The sequence below is a fragment of the Pteropus vampyrus genome, unplaced genomic scaffold, assembly GCF_000151845.1.
Source record: "Pteropus vampyrus isolate Shadow unplaced genomic scaffold, Pvam_2.0 Scaffold240, whole genome shotgun sequence".
NCBI lineage: Eukaryota > Metazoa > Chordata > Mammalia > Chiroptera > Pteropodidae > Pteropus > Pteropus vampyrus.
In genome coordinates, this window is record NW_011889021.1 from 985,845 (window position 1) to 991,834 (window position 5,990).

The following is a 5,990-nucleotide window of genomic DNA, read 5'->3' on the forward strand; positions in this document are numbered from 1 at the left end:
ACAGATAGACAATTTGAAGCAAGAAGTCTCCTGGAGACCACTTCAAATCCCTTAGTGAGTGAAACCTCCTGGGTTTTAAAGTATTTTAATTTATCAGAGCCAAATGTGTCCTGATGTGTGCAGGAAAAGTAGGGAACCTTTGACATGGGGACCAAGGCAAGAATGAAGGTGAATAAAAGCATGTCAATAACCCATTTTTCACTTCCTCCATTATATGCAACTGTTCATAAACCCTTAACGCTTATCCAAATAGCAATTAATAAACAAACTAGCATGTTCCTGCTTGTAACTGAAAGTTGTAAATGGTTGTAAAGTCAGCCCCGTGTAAATGGTGGAGTGACGTGTGTGACACATCCCAGCAAAACATGCCCACACTTTTAATTTTTGTCAAGTCTGGATAAGCCTGACAGAGGGGACTGTAGGCATAAATAATGCAAATAGCCAAGGACCTGAAGTCTCTCCTTCTGTTTCAGTTTGAGATGTATCTAAAGCCGGTCCTCAGCCGCAGTCTGATGCTTCCAGTGGCTTTTTTCTTCAGAGTTAGTTTGCATTCTCTGATCCTACCCAGGCTCAGCTGTCCGGATGGTGAGGGTGGGGCAGCTGGACTGGAAGGAGAGGGTGGAAGTTATCAAGAAGCTCTGTAGACTTGTCCCTAGATAAATGGCCTTCACAGTTGTATTTCACTGTCAGACCTTCCAAAAGAATTTTGAAAAACTATGTACCTGTTTGCACATTTTTAAGTTGACATCTAAAATATTTCCTCAGTAGTTAAATAGTTGCAAATAATTTAATTTTTGATACCTTGTAAATATTAATTTAAAAAATTAAGCTGACATAATTATTATTTTTTTTTTTCAGGCGAGGCAACCCTTGGTTGACCTCACAGATTGCAAGGACCTTGTCAGCTTACAATCTCTTATTTTTTATTTTTTACACCTACAGCACCTGGTCTTCCTAGGTGGTCTCCCACCCAAGTACTAACCAGGTCCAACCCTGCTTAGCTTCCAAGATCAGACAGGATTGGGCTTGTTCAGGGTGGCATGGCTGTAGTGACATAATTATTTTTAATGTACCCAGTGGGATATAAATATCATGAACCTTAATTCTCACCATTATTCATTAAAAAATACATGCGCAAATCTTTTTAGTCACCTAATATTTAACATTGTGATTTTTATTTCTTAAAATTTTCACTTGCATTCCATTTCATACTGTATTTTAGCCTAATATGTTTTAATCTATAATCTTTACTGATTACTCAATCCTTTTCTGCAACAAAACTGAATATATAAATTGAAGATTTTATTTATTTTATTTCCTATGACAATTCTCTAAGTGTTAAATTTATTATCCAATAATCTTTTTGTAAAAGCAAATAAAAAGGAGTCTAAATAAGTATTCAAAAAATATAAAACTCTTCTTACCTCTCACATGTTACTTTTACTTTAAAAAATAATGTTGGTTTTTTGGGAGATAAACATAAAGTTTATCATCTCATTTTTCTTGAAATACAAAATATACAAATGAGACATGGAGCCAGACCAATTAAATGAGTTCTCAATGAGCTCTTTTCCCTTACTAAAAATAGATAAAATTGCAGAGAGGGCACACCTCCCAGGAGATGAGTATTTCCCAGCATGTTTTGTGGAATGTCGAGTATTCTGATTCTATAGGACAGGGAGACAGACTGTCCCATAAACTCAGCTTTGTGCTGAGTTTATTGGTAAAAGAGGAAATGCATCATGGCTGCTTTTATTACTTCTCCACTAAACTCTCTGCTGTACTCTAACAGGCTTTACTGTCAGAAGAAGTGATAATATATGGAGGATGATTGAATGAGGTGGTTAAATGAAAATTATCACCCCTACACCACACTATAATATACTTGAAGTTATAACATCCCCATGTGTGCCAAAATCTACTTTCCTAAAGCCCCACTTTTCTCTTAATGAAAATACATAGTAGGCAGAGAAGAGCCCAATAACGAATCGATGGTGCCTTGATTAAAGGTGGCTTAATAAATACCATATTTCAAATTGTCCTTTTCTTTGTAACCCAGGAGGTTTTTCCACTCCAGGGCAAAGCCTTATATTAACATATGGGAGGAAAAGGGATGACAGGTGCCCCTTCTTTTTGTAAAGTAAGAGAAGGGCACGTGTGACCTCTGTTAGGAAAAAAAAGTAGAGATCCAAAATAAATGCCCTATGAATGGTCTTGCCAGCAGAACTAGAAGCAGCAAAAGCGTGGATTCCACTTCATCATGTTTCATTTCCACTTGCTGAATCTCATCTGTTTGGCAGAGCTTAAATATCATGCAGAACCCTACCTGTATTGGGTCTAGCAGATATAGGATTCTTTTCCTGTCCAGCCTCTGCATTATCAGAAAATGTCTAGAAGAAGATTATTGTAAATACTGAACAATCTGATCCATGTTATCCACACAGCTGGAAAAGCCTATAAAGTGTTGGCTGAGCCAGGAAGCAAATGGAAAATTTAGACAAGCATGTCAAACTCAACAAGAGAGAAATAGAACGTATCATCTCCTGCTTCCCAAACACCTAACCATGCACCAACCTTGTCTCCTCTCCCAGGTTTTCAATGTCAGTGAAGGCACAAGCATTCACCCAAGAAATCGGAATATTCATGTTTGTTGTTTCCTTCTCCTCCTACCCCAGCCCACCAATTCTCCCTGATATGTTTCTGATGTTCCCTCCTCTCCTCCCTCATGGTCAATGTCTTGTTTAAGACCTTCATCCTCCCCTGCCTGGACATCGTTCTTGATCTCTAACATGCCTCCCTGCCACCAGTTTCTGGCCTCCACATTGGCGCCAAAGTGATATTATAAAAGCATGAATTGATTAAGTTATTCAAGGACTTTCCATCTCCTTGAGCAATGGCTCTCAACCCTGGCTGCACAGTAGAGTCACCTAGGGAGCTTTTAAGGCCCCAATGCCCAAGCCACTCTCCAGACCAATTAAACCAGAATCCTTGGGTGGGACTGAGATATCGATATTTTTAGAGGTCTCCAACCAATGTCCAGCCAACGTTGAGAACTACTGTCGTTGCATGCAGGAGGTCATTCTTAGTCTAGCTCCAGAACCATTGGCTGTTATTCACCACGCCTACACTTCAGCCACACCAAATATTTCTTGGTCCTCCACACATGCCCTGCCTCTCACTTCTCTGACTTTGCATATGGCATGCTCCTGCCACTATCTGAATTCCTTTCCTATTCCCTTGACCTGGAAGCTCCTACAGGTTCATAAATATACTATCCCACTGAGGGTATGCTCTCTACACTTTGTACCTTTCCTCATTACAGCTCTTCTCACACTGTGTAATAATTGGTTTATTTGCACGGTCACCTTCCACATTAGACCCTGGGCTTATTGAAAACAGATAGCTGACTCTGTCTCCAGCTCCTAGCACACAGTCAGTTGATTCTCAGCACACCTGGGATGAATGATTGAGTGAATGAATTAATGACTCAATGAGGCATAGATGAAGCATTTGATTCCACATGTTTCACTCACTCCTCCAATTCACTATACTGTACTAAGTATGTTAATTATGGATAAGGCCCACCTCCAACTTTTTTCTCTATCAGATATTTTTATTTGCATCTCTGGAGCCACAGTAGAACATTAAAACAGGTAATGAAAACCGTATAATCCTGATGTAATATTAATATCTAATTTCTTCTTTTTAAAGTAAGAGAAATATCTTCATTTTGGCCATATTTGGATGCTCAGATGCTCATCTGTTTTTTAAATTATTATTTCCTAAGCTAGGTCCATTACATTAGAATGCATACCTCTAGAAATCAGGGCTTTTGTTAATAATTACAGTGACTTCTCAGCCTTTCCACTTGTAATTATTCAATCATATTCTACCTATGATTCAGTAACTCTGATTATTCTGTTGCAAATTCCCTACTGATGTCTCTCTGCAATGCTAGACGTTAACTATGTTTTTCTCTTCCAAAATCTGCTGCCTTCATGTTTGTTCTCTCTTTCTTGCGCTTTTCCCCTCTTACTTTTGCTCTTTACCCCATCCCGCCCCGATTTTTCCTTGAGCACTCCATCCTCTCCCTCTGTCTTCCTTTGCACAGCAGAGGTCAGAGTTTAGATGGGGATGAGCATCACTTGTAAAATCTCCCAACCTGCAGAAATCATTTACCCCAGTTACTGCCTTTACAGTAGTTCCCCCCTTAACTGTGGGAAATACATTCCAAGAGCCCCGATGAATGCCTCTCCCCTGGATGAGAGCTTGCAGTTGGATCCAAAGCTTCAAACTATTACTCCTGTTCAGGCTCTTTATCTCCTCTTTCATCTGTGTTCATTATCAGGCATGCTCTTTTCACATGGAGGTCCCTGTCAGCTAACTTACTGCTAGTATAGCAGTCCCAATGGTAAAAGAATGCCTCTTTTCAGTTGTTCCTAGGCAGAAACAACTACAGATGTCTACTACTATATCTAGACTAGCAGGAGCTGTCTGAAGGTAATATGGTCTGGGCAAAACCAGGATCGAGCTAGGGTAAAATATAGGAACAGGGAGCCACTGGGAAGAGATGGGAAATATGTGACACATGTGCTGCCAACACTCCCCTCACCCATAACAGGCATAACTAATTATCCTGGTCCTCTTAATGGTGGGGCCCTAGACTCTCTTCAGCACAAGCTCTACCAGTGAACGGCCGAAACTTACTCGCCATCTCTGCATTAAACTCTAGATTCAGCGAATAGAGTTCTTAGCACATGATAAGTATGTAATATTGATTTAACAAAACAAAACAAAACCAAAGCTACATTTGACCCAAAGAGTGAATTTAGCAACAGTGGTGGGCCTACCATTAGGAACTTGAAGGACAAAGCACTTTATGGAATTAGAGGCGGATGCAGTGCCAAAAGCCAGGAAATCAAAGGATCATGTGTGAAGTCACCTAGACTGCTGCAACAGCCAACTGGCCTTCCTGCCTCTGATCCTGACCCTTCCCCATCCTGACAATGCCTTTTCCTTGCCACAGCCATTAGTCATTATCTTGTTTAAAGCCTTCTTTGATTTCCCATTGCTTTTAGGATAAAGACAAGATACTTCCTACAGCTTCCAAAGCTGCCACACTGAGTGACATGTGAGTTCACCTCCACATGTCACTCACTGAGCTAGGGTGCTTTTACATATGCTATCTCATCTAATCTTCCACATCAACTGTGAACCAGGCTTGTCGGTACCATTTTAAAGGTGAGAAATTCTCACCTGATCCTCAAGTTGATTATGTGAATTAGTCAAAGTCATGGAGCTGCCAAATTTCTCCAATGGAATTTGAATTCATTCCTGTTTGGTTCCGAAATCTGTATTCAGGCATAGATAAGGCATTCATCATCAGTTCAGCTTTGTGCATTAGGCATGGTCTATTTTTATTATTTTTGTATTTTTTTTTTTTTTATTTGAGATCCATCTGGTGGTTTGGTTCCCTTTCGGCCCATTGTGTCAGCACAATGTAGACAGAGCTTTCTAATGTTCATAACTAGAGCAAACTTCCCAAGGAAGAGAATGGCCAAAAGTAATATTTTTATTTATTTTTCTTTTTTTTCTTTCTTTCTTACTTTTTTTCTTTTATTTTCATAGTTATTCAAACCTTTGTGAGTGAGATGAGAGAAGTCCAGGAAAGGGTCCCATCGATGAGCCAGTCATTTCTGAGTGGGGATAGTGTACACACCACTACGAGTGTCTTCTCTGATCGCCCCCATCTCCGCCCCAACCTCCTGTAGTGTTGGAGAGGAGTGAGATTTTTGCTCCAACCACAAAGGGAGGCCCTCTCCTGTCAGACTGGAGCCGCACTGGGAATGCAAATGCCCAGTGCTGAAAGCGCCTTTCACCAGACCCTCTGCGTCTCTTTGGCTCTGACAAAAGCGTCCACACACCAGAGGGCAGTACCTTCTCCCTGGCACTGCCATTTGGCTCAGCTGCAAAGACTAAAGAACCAGACC

At 40.5% G+C, this 5,990-nt stretch overlaps 1 pseudogene; it reads right to left on the bottom strand.

Moving 5' to 3' along the window:
- Window positions 1-933: 933 nt before the first annotated feature.
- LOC111728977 lies at window positions 934-1,052 on the bottom strand (annotated as a pseudogene).
- Window positions 1,053-5,990: the final 4,938 nt, after the last annotated feature.